General features: G+C 39.0%; 1 long non-coding RNA gene across 1 annotated transcript; it reads right to left on the bottom strand.

The window, feature by feature from the left end:
* Positions 1-209: 209 nt before the first annotated feature.
* LOC114052067 lies at positions 210-6,696 on the bottom strand. The gene is made up of 3 exons (XR_003570222.1): positions 6,643-6,696; positions 412-527; positions 210-329 (listed from the first exon to the last, which is right to left on the bottom strand). It is a non-coding gene; the product is annotated as an uncharacterized LOC114052067 (long non-coding RNA).
* Between the last annotated feature and the right edge of the window lie 9,965 nt (positions 6,697-16,661).

The raw sequence follows: 16,661 nt of genomic DNA, 5'->3' as shown, positions 1-16,661 counted from the left end.
TGAGTCTAATCCTCTACATTTTACTGATTAGAAAACTGAGGTCAATACAGATTAAATGACTTGCCTAAGCTTATACCAGTGATATGTTCATTCATTCATTCGTCAATCATTCATTCATTTATTTATTCAATAGTCATTTATTAAATTATGTAGAAGAGATTCTCTTTCAGGCCAGGGTGACCTCAACAGCTTCTGAGGTCACTGTCAACTCTTTCTGTGATTCTTCTGTGATTTGTAAAGTAATATAAATTCCACTTCCCCAAAGTAATCAGTAGCATCAGGAAACCATCCAACAGCCATAAGACTAGATAGTAGTTCAGGTATGTTTGCTGTAGAAGAGAATGTTTTGTCAGAGGACAGCCTTACAGGAGTGCATTCCAATTGTTTGTTTGTTTGTTTGTTTTCTCCTACCATTAATTGTTTCAGTCCTCTCATCTTGTGTTGCTTAAAATTCTTCCACTCCAGGCAACAGCTAGCCATGAATATCTGCCTCTCATTATTTCCATGCTTATCATGTTTACCAGTCCCTGGACAATGGACAATCATTCAATCTTAGTTTTTGAAAAATGTAAACAAAGGAATTCCATGATGACAGATGAATTTATTTGTTTGGAGGTATTTTCCCTGTTTGAAATGCAGCAACTATTTAATCTGGGAAGAAGCTTCCCTGGTTTTCTCACTGGACCAATCAACTGTGTCACTCTCTTTGAGCTGGAACACAACCAGTCCCAAAGCTACTGATTATCTCTTTGAAGAGAAGGGATTATAGAGCATATGAGCCTCAAAAACACAAAGCAGGGAGGAGGGTTAGACCAGTCCACTGGGAGGAACTCTGGGGAAGGGGGCGGTTCTAAAAGTGAAGGCAGATTTCTTGTTCTATATAGGATGAGAAATTTTTAAATAATAAGTATCAGATCAAGTCTTAAGAAAAATCTATTCTAGAAACTCAAATGTTAGAGATCAGTTCCAGGGTGTGGTGAGTGACTGATGAATTAGGCATTTGCTGCAACATCCCAGAGAGATCAAGAAAAGGGTTAGTATTAGTATTTGAGAGATATAGAGGTCACACAAGATGCTCAAATTCACACTGTCTATCAGTGGTCAAATTAGAAATCACAAATATTTAGAGTTAAAGGGATCTTAAGATAGCCTTTGATTGAATCTTCCACCTTACCAGAAGGTAATGAGAGAGAGAGAGAGAGAGAGAGAGAGAGAGAGAGAGAGAGAGAGAGAGAGATCATCTTCTGTTCTTTACTCTTTCAGCCTTTCTCCAATCTGTTGCCAAGGTCAGTTGATTTTAGCTTCATAACATCTCTCATGTATGCCCCCTTCTCTCCAATGATACTGCCACCATCCTGGTGCAGGCCCTCATCATCTGACACCTGGACTATTGCAAGAAGTTCCCAGTTGGTCTCCCTACCCCATGTATCTATCTCCCCACTCTAGTCTGTCCTCCACTCAGCTGCCAAAGTGACATTCCTAAAACATAGTTCTGATTATGCCACTCCCTACTCAGCAAATTCTACTGGCTCCCTATCATCTCCCAGATCAAATAAAGGGCTCTGTCTGACATTCAAAGCCATTTATAGGCTCTTCCCTCACTTTTCCAATCTTCTTATACCTTACACCCCACCCACCCCCAAAAAGTACCTGCCTCACCTCAGAATCTCTGCCATTGCTAAGAGGCCTCACCCTGGGACACCCATCTGCCCTTGTGCCCTTTGTACAGTGGGATATCCCTCCTTCATACTATTCTCCTTCTCCCATTCCTCCCAGTTAGTCAATAAACATTTGTTAAGCATCTATTATATGCCAAGCACAGTGCTAAGCATTGTGCATGAACACACACACACAGAGGCAAAAGACAGTCCCTCCCCTCATAGAGCTCACAATCTACTGGGAGAGACAACAAGCAAACATGTACAAAGAAGCTCTATGTAGGATAAATAGGAAATAATTAAAAGAGGAAGGGCACTAGAATTGAGAGGAATTATGAAAGCCTTATTGCAGAAGACAAGATTTCAGTTGGAACTTAAAGGAAGCCAGGGAAGTTAGTAGACAGAGATGAAGAGGGAGAGAATTCTAGGCATGAGAGATAGCCCATGAACATTCTTAGAGTGGAGAAATGGAGAAACCTATATTTTGGGGAAGGGCCCGGGCTGACCAAACTTCATTTCTCTCCTAGCTGTATTCTAACTTTCCAGACTTCAACACCGACCCCCCAGTGGGTACCTTTACTCTACTCTTCCCATCTCCCTACTTTCCCACTTCCTTTGTTTATTATCTTCCCTCATTAGTATATAAGCTCCTTCAGGACCAGGGCTGTCTTTATTTTTGATCGTACTCATGTTTCCAGCACTTATCACAGTGTATAGCACATAGAAAATATAAAAAAGTATATTTGATCATAGATTTAAACTGGAAGGACATTTAAAGATCATCAGTTCCAACATTCTCTTTCAAAAATGGAGGAAATTGAGTCCTGGAGATGTTAATGACTTGTCTGAGGTCACACACAAGTAGTAAGTGACAGAATCAAGATGCGAACACAAGTCCTAGTTTGATAGATTTAGAGCTCCAAGGTCATCTAGACCAAGTTGTTCACTTTATGGATGAGGAATAGAAGGTCAAGGAGAGGGGAAGGAACTTTGCCAAAGTTACTTTTGCAAAGTATAAGAGCTGGATTTGGGCTCTGAAACCAAAACTCTTCTCATTGTACTAAATTAGACCCAAACATGTCTATGACACTCCTTTGACCTTTTCTGAGTTTCTCATCTCATGTGTCAAATACGTCCATCCTTGATTGACACTACTATTTTTTTAATAGTGGAAGGGAAAATATATGAAAATAAATTAGCACATTTCAGGGCTAAATCTCGTTACAGGATAATTCTTGTTTTTATCTGTCAAGGCCAGGTAAAGTTCAACAGTTACTCCTGCTGTCCAATGGATAGAAAAGATCAACACATCCTCTATGAGGGATTGCTGTTGTTTTAGAACATTGACAGATAACACCAATGGGGGGGAGGGTACAAATCTTGCAAAAGAAAACTTCAAGGATTAAAAATTTACGCAGAAGGATGATCCAGGTTGATTATGTAACACCAATGAGAATTCTCGAGCTTTCCTGGTTCTGCAACCCCATCTCCATCTGCAGTGAAAATAGATAGATAGATAGATAGATAGATAGATAGATAGATAGATAGATAGATAGATAGGTAACCTACTTTGATGATGCACTATACTTTCTTTGACTATTTCATATCCAGTATGGCTGGCCTTAATATCAAAAACACCATTACAGGGCTGTGTTCTTATATATATATTGAAATATGCAAATGGATCTGTGATCACATCAACTTGGATGCTCCCTCCAAAGATGGACATTAAAGCTCATCTTTCCTTTTCCCTTCTGGGTTACTCTTGTCTATATCCTCCCAGATTTTCACCAGAGGGAGTCCATCTAACATACTGAAGGCCACTCAGGCTGCCTGCCATTCTGACACTTCACTATAGGTGTAAGTAACCTTGGGTTCTCAGAGGCTGTGTCAGCAAAACATAAGCTCTGGAGGTTTCTACCATATCAGTAAGGCTTTGAATGTGTGCTTCTAGCCACAAGCTTTCCAAATAATAACGAATTCATGGCCTTAGCAAGCCATGAAAGAAAGAAAAATACAAAATGGCCCCCATCCTATATGGCTTTCTTTCACTTCTGCAGTGACCAGAACGGTGGTAAAGGGGGCAGAGCTACTAAGAGTCAATTTTTTGTTGTTTGTTTCAGGGCATCTGTGAACTTGAATTTGACTATCATAGCAAGGTCTTCTTTTAATCATTACAGTGGGGAAGATTTAAAAGCATGTGTGCGGGGCAACTAGGTGGCACAGTAGATAGAGCACGGGCCCTGGAGTCAGGAGGACCTGAGTTCAAATCCGGCTTCAGACACATAACACTCATTGGGCAAGTCACTTAACCCCAATTGCCTCACAAAAAAAAAAAAGCATGTGTGCTCAGGTGGTTGGCTGAGCACCTGACATACCTGCCTCTAAGTGCTCTCTACCTCAGTCACTCCTTACACTACAGTTCCAGATCATGGGGGTTAGGAGCATGCATAGCACTGAAACCTGGAAAATCCACATAAAATTTTTTGGCCCTCTCTTCGTACCAGTGAAGACGTCATATTGTTATGGTATTAAAAGATAAAATATGTTGATATCATGTAATACTATACATATATTTTATGCATTTCTGAGTTTCTAAGCTTTTTTTTTGCTAGCCTTCATGTGTTATCTGCAGCTTCTGCAAAACTGCCTAAAAATCCCCATTTTATTTCTTATGCCAACCTGTATGTAATATATTGAAACTGTGCTATATCAGGATTGTGATGGGGAACGTTATAATATGGAAAAGATAACTGTTGTTGTTTATTTATTTTTAGCCATATCTGACTCTTCATGATCCTATTTGGGATTTTCTTGGCAATGATACTAGAGTGGTTTGCCATTTCTCTCACCAGCTCGTTTTACAGATAAGGAAACCAAGGCAAAAAAGGTTAAGTGACTTGCACGGTATCACACAGCTAATAAATGTCTGAGACCAGATTTGAACTCAGATCTTCCTGACTCCAGGACCAGCATTCTATCTACTATGCCACCTAGCTGCCCTGTCAAATCATATAGGCATGGTTACTGTGGCTCTGTTTTGGAGGAAAAGGTTTGCCTCCCACCCAGCAACTTCCTGTAGCTGAGTTCTCATTCAAAGACATTCCTCTTCCTGTTTGATCTAACACCCAATATGGTTAAGCCACTGTCTCCTAAGAAACATCTGTCAGGAGGCATTGTCCCTTTGCCTGCCTCAAAAGCAGGGCAAGGCTTAGCCTCCAGCTACTGCTGTCTTTGCCTGAGCCTAGGAAACTACACTCTAGAAAAATCATTAAGATATATATCATTTCCCCAGGCACCTGAGTATGGGGATGCAATTGCATTAATTTACTAATTTGCCTTTGCTATCGCTGACTACACAGCGATACAATGTCTTTTGCTCATCAAAATTGCTCAGCATTTTATGTAATTTTAATGTCTGTAATGGGAAGCAGTTGATAAGAGATGGGTGCAAGATACTGAACAAGTTAATAATCTGGGGGGCATAAAATTATAACACACTAGTAAAGCATGGAAGCAGCTGCCTGAAATAGTCTTTATCTTGGAAAGTGTGCTGTGGGGTCATTATAGTATGATTTTATTGGCTATTTCTTGGCAAAATGCCAGAATGGCTTATGGCTTCTCAGAAAGGTAGCATTGCATTTTATGAATGATAGACAGATGGTTTTTATGACACCTTTGCATTGTAGTTTATGGTTAGTAAAAGACTAGTGCCAATCCCCTCCAGACATGTGAAATCAAATGAACAAACAGCCTTTGAAAACGTTTTTCTTTCTTTTTTTTTTAAACAATTTTTTTGGCTGATCAGATTATCAAGGCAGAAACATTCACTAGCTGGCCCCAATTATCCCAATACTCTGACTTAACATGCTTTTTTAAAAAGTCAATTGAGTGGGCGGTGGGGTAGAGATCACTGTTTCCTCCCTATTTTAAGCTAGACAGATGTCTAAGATTCAGGACTCTATGTAGGCAACTTCATCTTTTTTTTTTGCCTCTCTATCATCTAATTGGATTTTCCTGATCAAATCCTGTTCTCTTAATCAAAAAGCAAGCAAAATCAATTTTTCTAAGCTACTATAATCCAAATGAAACATTTAGTCATAAAGCGCTGAAAGCCTTATTCTGCAAAGCTCTGTCAGAAGCCGCTCACCAAATTGTTTAACCTATCTCCTTATAAAGCCACACTAATCATTGCTGCCCTTCTGGAATACTACCTTGTCATGGGGGAGGGGCTTGTGTAGATCAATGTAACTACAAGCTATGCTGTGCAGGGTTACCCAAGACAGACAGGTGATAGGACAGCACTCTGATAAAAGGTGATCCACTGGAGAAGGAAATGGCACGCCACTCTAGTATTTTTGCCAAGAAAGCACTATGGACAGACTTTGAAAGAGAGTGCAGCATGGAAGGACCTGGTGTGGTATGGTCCATGGGGTCACAAAGAGTCAGATAGATTGAACAGCTAACAACAACAAAAATTATTGCTGAGTTCTACCTGGATCCTTCTTTGTGTTACATCATTGTTGATACACACATACATACATACATACATACATACATACATACACACATACATATGTGTGTATGTATATGTATGTATATATTACACACACACATATATATAAATACATACATATACAATCTCAAATCTTTATTTCTCATTGCAGTTATTATATCTGGCAAAGGTAATGAATCATTTAAATGTTTAAAAAATAGCATTGGCATACTTAGATCCTGCACTACAACACAGAAAAATCATGGGACTACTAGTGGATAGAGGCTCAGGGCCATGTCAACATCCAGCTCCAACATGGTCCCTTTTGTCCCAGTGTCATGGAAAGACAAGAATCAATGAAACAACCAATACCAAAGTTGGAAGATCAGTCAGTCAGTCAGTCAATAAGCATTTATTAAGCACCTACAATGTGCCAGGCACTGTGCTAAGCATGGAGGATACAGAAAGATGCAAAAGACAATCCCTTACCTCAAGGAGTTCACAATCGAATGGGAAGGAATCTTAGTGGTCATTCAATTTAATTTGATCACATGGTTATGAATCCTTAGTTCACAGCTTGCAGAGTTCCAGTAGCAGGAAACCACTAATAAGTCCTGAGGAACATCATTCTACCCTCAGGGTTTTTTTTTTTAAATTATTATTTTCAGTTCCAAATTCTCTCCCTTCTTCCACCTATCCCCCACTGCTGAGAAGACAAGAAATGTAATACTTTAATGTACATATGAAGTCACGTAAAACATTTTCCAAATTAGTCATTGCAGCTCTCATTATTAAGAATTTTTTTCCATGCATTAAGTTGAAATTTGACCTTTCCAAAATGTGTACCCATTACTCCTATTTCTGATTTCTCAGACATTTCCAGGCTTTCCAACAGGTACACTGTGTTTGGCAGGTTGCTTTTCCCTGTCTCCTGAAAAAAAGCTATGGGCTCCTTTGCATCCTCCACTCTTCCCAAATCCACAGCTAGGTCCTGACTAGTATGAAGAATGAATCCCATGAAGGGGTCTCATATATTTAAATTTGCACTATTTGAAGTTAAAATTTTGGAAAATATGAGACAGGTTACACAGTGAATAAAGTGGTGGGCCTGGATTAAGGAAGACCTTAATTCAAATCTTGCTTCAGATACCTTCTAGGTGTATGACCCTGAGCAAATCACATAAAATGAGGATATTAATAGCACCCACCTCCTAGAGTTGTTTTGAGAATCAAATGAGATAATAGCAGGATGACATGGTCAGACCTGCACTTTAGTAAGAACAATTTGACAGCTGAGTAAATGATGGACTGGAGCAGGAGAGACCCAAGTCAGGGAGACCAACTGAAAGGGATTGCAATGGCAATTGTAGGATTTCTGTTAGAGGTAGCCCCCCAATCTGAGCTTTGAAGGAAGCTAGAGACTCTGAAGTGTTGTATACATGTTACATCTATTATTATCAAATAATTCAAGGTGGGATCACAAAATGTTAAAGGAGGAAGGTAGCATAGCCGTAATCATAATAATTAATGCTTAGATAGTGCGTTATGGTTTATAAAGCAATTTCCTGACAACAACCTCATGAGAAAAACAGTCTAATTCAACCCTTCATTTTTTCCTGATGCAATAAGGTGTTTATGACTAATAGCAACTGAATGAGTAGTCCACACTTACTCAGATTAACTTCATACAAAGAAAGGCATCTCTAATAGTGGACTGAAATGCAATATCTGCAGCGTCATGGAGATGTGTCTGTGTGTGTGTGTGTGTGTGTGTGTGTGTGTGTGTGTGTAATTCCTTCCTAGCCCATCCTAGTTAAATTTCCTTACACACAAAATAAAGGAGAAGGACTAAATGACCTTTTAATGTCCCTTTTAGCTCTGGCATTCCATGAGTATGAAATTCCTCCACTTAGTAACTATTCATTCCCATTACAGTATATCTAAGGCAAGCCTGGCCTAAGGTAGGTATAGATGACCCACTCTCTTATCTTTTCTTTGCCCTTTCAATCTTTTTTTCCCCTTTTATTTCTTTTGCCTCTTCTTTTCTTCCTTCACTTTAGCCTATGTTTTAGGTTGACCAGAGACACCACTGAGGTCTGCAGGATTCCTCAGGGATACCTAATCTACTGTTTCTGGAGAATATTAAAGAGCTTTCTTTATACACCAAAGTGAACCAACCAAGATAAAGTAAAATTTAAAGTCTATAAACACAGAAACAGGCTAGGAGTGAACAACATGTATTGTCATATCATGTGCCAAGTTGAGACCAAGTGGGAATGTAAGGAGGTAGTCACCTGTTTGGTGTTATTTCTGGGTACTTGGAATACCTATCTATCTCTAAATACCTCCCACAGAATAAGACTTTAAATTCCTTTAATAGGGGATAAAGCTTTATTTTCACAATTGGAGATAAGGCTTAAAATACAAATACTCTGAGAGAGATATTCAAACTAATGGATAAGTGACTGATATCTGAGCCTTCATCTAAGAGTATAGGCAAGAGGGTACTAAGTACCTCAGAAGGAGTAAGGTATCCCATGAGGGCAAAAGAAAGCAGAGAAATGAGATTGTAAAGGTGCTAAAGACCCTTTCCAGTCTGTTCCTCTTGCGGATGTAAAACACAAGTCTATCTAATAGAAATAAAACTACATTTCTTAGGATACCCTGGGCTTCAAGGATGGAGCTAAACAGAGTGCTAAAGACTTTAATTCCCATGAAACTAGATATCTAAGTACAGGATGCTTTGCATTTTTGGGGTGATATAGAAAGAGGACAAAAATGGCAACCACAGCACATACATCTTAGGACCTGGCCAAGGGAAGATTTACTTTCAAAGTTGAATTGGTTATAGGTGAATAGGGAAAATGTTTTGAATCCAACATTTTACATTTGATGTACAGAAAAAAATAAGTGTGTTAGTATTTGACATTTCCAGTCTCTCCAACAGGTATAGTGCATTTGGCAGGCTACTTTTCCCTGTCTCCTAAAAAAAAGGTATGGGCTTCTCTGCATCCTTCACTCTTCCCAAAGCAAGTCACACAGCACTAGAATTGTAACAGTCTCAGTCAAGAAAGCTAACCTAGATTCCTGTGGCCTTGCTTGAGTGCCTTTGTTTACCATCTTATGTTTCTGTGTACTCCATTTGTAAAAGCAAACAATAATCAAAGCAAAAGCAAACAATTTGTCAATGGAATTTTACTTCCGTCACTTAAATTACCAATTGTCAACATACAGAAACCATGGACTCTCTCTTGCACTCTCAAGTTGGTAAAGAAAGGCACTCAGGCAAAGGCACAGGAATCCTTTGCTTGACATGACACACTGAACCTATTGGAGAGACTGGAAATTCCCCCATTCCATTCTAGCCTCTCCTGATGGCAATTAGGAAGCCAAGCCCTTGCTTTAAAAGACACAATTCACATTATTTAGAGTGTGTGGACCAATGAACGGTCAGCATGGAGAGAGAGGCAATAACTAAGTGGTATGGTGGAGAAGCTTGCTAGACCTAGAGTCTAAAAGGCCCGAGTTCAAATCCGACCTCAGATGTGTGTTAGATGTGGGACCTTGAGCGAGTCACTTAACCACTCTCTCTGCTTCAATTTCTTCATCTTTAAAATGGAAGTAATAATAACACCTACTTCACAGGGTTGGTCTAAAGATAAAATGAGAATCTTGTAAATTTTTTTATAAACCTTAAAACACTTTATAAAATTTAGTTATTGTTATTTCCACTATATCATTCACTACTTTCATAATCTTGAAGAGCTGGAAGAGGTCTTTGTATTCATCCAATCCAAAAAATTTTTTCATTTTAAAATTGGAGCAACTGAGCTACAAAGAAAGGAAATGATTTGGCCAAGGTCATTTCCACTTTCTAAAGTTCAGAAAAGATTTGTACCTGGGTCCTCTGAATTAAAATCTAGTCAGTTGATGTTTTTCCCAATCCAACATGTTGGAATAGGTTATATCAGGGCCCATCTACCCTGGTCAAAATTAGATGGTAAAGTTTTTCTTTGATAATCTCTATGGTTTATCCTTTCTCCAGTGGCTCAGCATGCCTGCAACCCCCTCCACCATGATCATTTCCAAGGGCCCACCCTCTGTGTAAACATTAAAAAAGTAGAGCAAAAGAGGGGAAAATTGATGTCAACTCCCCACACATGACATCCCTTCCCTTCTCTTTTTGTTGGGGACTTTTTCAAATGTTTTAATCTTTTTGAAAAGTCAAATAATAATAATGAGTTTGTATTTATATAACACTTGAAGATTCAGAAAGCACTTTATATGTGCTATCTGATCCATTCTAGATCCAAAGACTAGATCCTAGAAATACTATGAGTGAGGTACTATTATTATTTTCACTCTACAAATGAAGAAACTGAGGCTGAGAGAGATTAAGGGATTTTACCTGGGGCAGCTAGCTGATGCAGTGCATAGAACACTGGCCCTGGACTCAGGATTACCTGAGTTCAAATCCAGCCTCGGACACTTGACACTTACTAGCTGCATGACCCTAGATAAGTCACGTAACCCCAATTGTCTCACAAAAAAAGAGAGAGAGATTGCTCAGACCCACACAGCTAGTAAGTATCTAAGGCAGAATTTGATTCTTTGATTGTTCCTGATTCCAAGTCCAACACTTTATCTAATGTTCCACTAAAAGTGGTACTGAGGGAGAATAAAATGAAAAAAAAATCTATCTCCTTATTCCTCACCTCATCCTCAACCCCTACTACATACACACTTTTCTGATTTTTTAAAAATTTTCTTCTCCCTGGGTCTTTTGCTTTCTGCTTTGGTCTCATCATTCCTATAGGGCCTAGGTTGCTCTTGTCTAATGGTTGGGATTAGAAAGTAACTTAATCATATTTGAACTTATGATGGTGATGAGTGGGAGCCCTTTTAGCACTAGTTGCATTTTGGTGAAGGGTTGGAAGATGCAAAGAAATGAATCTTTATTGACAGAATGTCAAAGAAAATGCCAGACATTTGGCAAAATTTATTTTTTTTTCCATCAGGGGTTTGGTGGGAAGTGAGGAAAAAGACTCTTCTTAGAATCTTCAAAATCTATTCCTTATAATAAATAAATAAATAAAACACTTCTACTAAAAGTCTAAGTATTTATTGCATGAGTTTAGTTTGAGATTTCCTAGGGGACTCCAACTGTGTTTCTTCATGTGCTTTTTTCTGTATGGCCACAATGAACACAGTGTGACAGGTTTAGAAATTGATCATCAGGTTTGAGTCAACAAAAAAACAACAACAAAAAACCTACTCACAGCATAACCTGGCAGAGTAGAAACTCTGTGACAATCCAGGACTGAGCACTTTTGCCTGCAGAAGGGGGAAAGACAGAGAGCTCTGTATCCCCATGTCCTGTTTCACTGGAATGGCATAATGATTCATGTGAGTGAGGCCTATGAATTGCCTCAAGAAAGGTGCCATGAAAATGACCATTATTCATTGCTATTGCTGCTCTGGAAAAGGCTGTAAACTATCACTGATGACTTAGAAGCTGAGAAAAAGGCCGGAATTAGAACTCTAAGGTACTAGTAAGAAAACAGGAGAAAGGAGGTTGGGGACTTGAGTTCAATTCCCAATCAGGCCCTTAAGTGCCTCCATCAGCTTGCCCAAGTCATCCCATTTATTAGTTTCCCTATCAGTAAAAGGAAGAGGTTGGACTAGATATCTTTTAATCAATCACTCAACATTTATTAAGCATCTAAGGTGTGCCAGGCACTGTGCTAAGTGCTGGGGATACAGAAAGAGGCAAGTCCCTGGCCTCAAGGAGCTTATAATCTAATGAGGGAGTTTCCTTCTAACTCTAAGTCCATCATTCTATACTCACTACAGGACCAGGGAACTTTTGTCACCTCCAGTCATTTTATCTCGTTATCCTTACTGTCCATGTGCTCAAGGGCTATGCAAAGGAAATCAAGGCAAGACTAGGAGTTGGAATCCGAGAATCCGGATTCAAATCCTGGCTCTTCCACTTACTGCCTTTGTGAACTAGGGTAAGTTACTTTCCCCCTACTTCTCTGAATCATTTCAGTCATGTCCAACTCTTTGTGACCTCATCTGAGGTTTTATTTGGCAAAGATACTGAAGAAGTTTGCATTTCCTCCCATTTTACAGATAAGGAACTGAGGCAAACAGGGTCAAGAGACCCTGGGTCACACAGCTAGTGAGTATCTGAGGCCAGATTTGAAATCAGGTCCTCCTGACTCCAGGACCAGGGCTCTATCTATTAGCCCCCATCAGTTATTTTACCTCTCTCAATTTCAGTGACCTCTTCTGTAAAAAAAAAAAAGGGGGGGGCGGGCATTGGACTCAATGACCTCTAAAGTCCCTTCCAGCAATAAATCTGAGATTCTATGCCCACTTTATCATTCAGTAGGACTTCATCAAAACTCTGGCTAACATTTTAATAACAGCAAGATTATGGGCTTTACTGGAAGAGCTAATATTTATATAACACTTTAAAGTTTGCAAAGGGCTTCATAAATATTATTTCATTTTATCCTTATAAGAACCCTGAGAGGTAAGTGCTGTTGTGATCCCCATTTTATAGATGAGGACTTTTAAGTGACTTGTCCAGGGTCACTCAGCTGGCAAGTGTCTACGGTGGGACTTAAATTCAAGTCTTCCTGAGTGCAGATCCAACCCTCTATCTATTGAGCTGCCTCATTGTACACTATGAAGGGATATGTTGAGCATGGAGGCAATCATGAACTCATAAATGATGCCAGAAACCTACACCAACATGACCAACACTTTGAGCTCCATTTGCTTTTTGGTGTGAGCAAAGAACAGTGACAGAGTTTAACCCTGAGAGTTACCAGGAGAAGGGGATGGCGTAGACGGGGCTGGAATGGGCCAATTGCTCAGAGAGGTTCCCTCTAAAGCAGCTTGTATAGTAAGATTCATAGGCCTTCCAAAGTCATCTAGCACAACCTCCAAATTTTCTAGTTTAGGAAAGTGAGGGGAAAGGAGGTTAAGTGACTTGCCCAAGGTCACAGACGTAGTAAATATCAAAGGCAGGGTACAAACACAAACCCTGACTGTAGGGTTATTTTTCCCACCCTTTCCACATATTTCCACTTTCTACACCGTGGGAACAGGTAAGCAAGAACGTTAACTACAATTCTGCAGAAATATTTCAGATGATCAGGAAACCAGCACTGGTATATGGGGAAATGTGGCAACCATGGAAACCAGCCTTGGTGAGAAGAGTGTTACAGTGTGGTAACAGAGATATTGATTATGTTAAATGTGGGCCAAGGTTTTAGTGTCTTTGTTTTGAGATTATCTCCATTTCATCCTATCTATATTCTGTTTGTATGTGGTTGTTGGCATGTTATCTCCTCCATTGGACTGTAAACTCCTTGAGAGCAGGGATTGTTTTCTGCCCTTCTTTTTGTTTGTACTTCTGGTGCTTAATAAATGCTTGCTGACTTCATTTACCTTAAGGTGGGAGTTAACCCCCTCAAATCCCACAATCTCAGCCTGCAGCAGGCAAGAAAGTTGTGGGACAAACCTGCAATTGGCATTATTTTTACCTCCAGGTAGATTAATTGGAGACCCAGCTATGAGCCTTTTGACAAGAAGAATATAAAAATAATTTTAGGGATTTAGTCAAGAACTACTGGGATCTCAGAGATCCTCCTTTCTGAATGTTTTCTAACCTTCTTCCAGTGTTTTTTTTAATTTGTTTTTAGCCTCTGGACTACTTTTAAACCATCACCTAATGTAATCATTTCTACTTTGGGAGTATTGGAATATGATTTTAGTAAAAGGATTGCTTATGTGAACCCTCAAGCTCTGAATGATTCATTGTCCCAGATCATAACAGTGATTTGGATAGTGAGTAAATGTGTTACTCCCTCCCAGAGCTAGTGCCTTCCCCCTCTCCATTACCTTGTATTTATTTTTACAAGTATGTATATGTATACACGTTGTTTCCCTTGCTCCATAAAACGCAAGTTCCTAGAAGGCAGGGACTGATTCATTTTTGTCTTTGAATCCAGAGTGCCTGGCCCATAGTGGATGCTTAATCAACGCTTTTTGATTGCTTGATCTATTGGATCTTGTGATTGGATGAATGATCAAATGATTGAAGTGAGTAGCAGAGTCAAAAAAGTGAAGGACCCCAGAGGCATTTGTAGCAACAATGTGTGCTCCCATCACTGCTTGGCAATTGGCTGAACAAGTTATGTTATGTGAATATGGTGGAATATTATTTTGCCATAAAGAATAACAAAAGGGCTAGAACATCCTCGGTTATCCTTTCCACTATTGGATAACCTTCTCTCTCATGTACATCAACTTACTCGTCCAAGAGGAGGAGTAGGTATAATCATTGCTCCCTGCTGACTCTTCCAGACTACTAAGAGTAAGCTTTACTCAGGTCAATACCCTCCTCAGGTTTGAAGTTGGACTGAAAGGAAGCACTTTCAGGTCAGTGAACAGTTAACAAATGGAGTTTACTTGACCGGATCTAAAAAGGATATCCAACAAGGATATAGCGGTATTTAGCTCTGGAAGAAGTGGTCTTTCTCTTCTCCATATGCAAATTGATCTGATCATCAGGGTAGTGAAGGAGTTGGACTGGATTATCTCTAAGGTCCCTTCCAGCTCTTAGCACAGTGCTTGGCATCTATTAGGCACTATATAAATGCTTATTCCCTGTCCCCTCCCCCAAAATACCAGTAATCTCAAGAAAAAAAAAGTTAAGGTAAGACCAAGACTGGAGTATAGCCACAAGGGCCAGCCCCTTTTCTGCCTGGGGTCCTTCTGTTGCAGAGTATGGCCTGAAATGCAATGGACAGAATATTGCTTCAGACCAGGTCACACTGGATATGTTGAACTGATGTCAAGATCATTTTTTGCAACACTTTTTCCTTGTAATCAGAGCTTTCGCAACCAGTCAGATGCCCTTTCTAAAGCTAAAAATTGACCTCAACAAAATAGAGCACTTTTTTCCCAGTTTCTATAATGTTCAAATGTAAAATCATTGTTCCCATCTGCCTCTGTCATTCTTTCCTTTGGCCATTACGCATCTCAAGTGACATAGTATAAATGTGTATAGTTAAAAACAAGTCAGACTGAACTATGTAAGAAACTCCCTTACATAGTGCTGGGCTAACTGACAGCAAAAGTGACTGACAGTGAGATACTGAAGGATGCTTGGAATTTGGGATTTTTATCATGACCCCGGAAAATTTCTTAATGACTCTGAAAACTTAACAGATCAAATCATCTTCAATTCCAAAGAATTTAGGTTGGTTGTTTTTTATTTTTTTTTTAAATTGAATCTTGAAAGGTCTGAGTCAGAACAGTGTAGCTAAAATAATTTTGGATTTAGAGAACACCTGAGTTTAAGTCCCAACTCATAGAGTTATTATTTTGTGGGATTTCCAGAAAATCATTTCAATCCTCTAGGCCTCGGGTTTTCAAATGATAGGGATGATAATAACTGCCTTATGAAGTTGTTGAAAAAAAAAATCAAACAGTGGGTATAAGGTTTTCTGTAACCTAGAGGCCAGTTGAGCAGTGTAAAGTGAGAAACAAACACCTTACCTTTCACATTTATAAGCTGTGTAACTCTGGGCAAGTCACTAAACTTCTCTGAGTATCAGTTTCCACATCTGTAAAATGGAGATCATAATGCCTAGTAAAGCTCACTTACAGGCTTGTGATGCTCCAATGAATTAATGTACATAAGTTACTTTGCAAATTTTAAAGTACTATATTATGTTATTGTTATTTTATATACATATAAATTATCATTATTTTATCATTATTATTATATTTGTGCTCTTTTCTCATGGGCATTGATGGGAAAATGTATAAAATTATAAATTAGGTGACATTTGTCATGGTACCTCCAGTTTTTGCTTTCTATGCCCTTTTCCTCACTTTGGGGCCCAACCAACTTCCTAATTCAATTGAAGTCTCCCTTTCCCTTCCAACTACAACAATAAAATATACTCTTGGAAAGCAATTTGGAACTATGCCCAAAGGGCTATAAAACTGTTCATACCCTTTGATCCAGCTAGGTCTATATCCCAAAGAGATTTTTTAAAAAGGGAAAAAGAACTTATTTGTACAAAATATTTATGACAGCTCTTTTTGTGGTGGCTAAAAATTGGAAATTGAAAGGATGCCCATCAATTGGGAAATGGCTAAACAAGTTGTGGTGTATGAGTGTGATGAAATATTATTGTCCTATAAGAAATGACAAGCAGGATGATTTCAGAAAAAAGCTGGAAAGACTAAAATGAACTGATGCAAAGTGAAGTGAACAAAACCAGGAGAACGTAGTACACACTAACAGAACTATTGTACGATGAACTCTGAATGACTTAATTATTCTCAGTAATACAATGATCCAAGACAATCTCAAAGGACTCATGATGAAAAAATGCTATCCACCTCCACAGAAAGAACTCATGTTGTCTAAATACAGACTGGAGCATACTATTTTTCATTTTCTTTCCTTCTTCCTT

Source organism: Vombatus ursinus, unplaced genomic scaffold, assembly GCF_900497805.2.
Source record: "Vombatus ursinus unplaced genomic scaffold, bare-nosed wombat genome assembly UNPS02014807.1, whole genome shotgun sequence".
Classification (NCBI taxonomy): domain Eukaryota; kingdom Metazoa; phylum Chordata; class Mammalia; order Diprotodontia; family Vombatidae; genus Vombatus; species Vombatus ursinus.
Note: the sequence above shows the minus strand (reverse complement) of the source record. Positions and strands in the feature narration are given on the sequence as shown.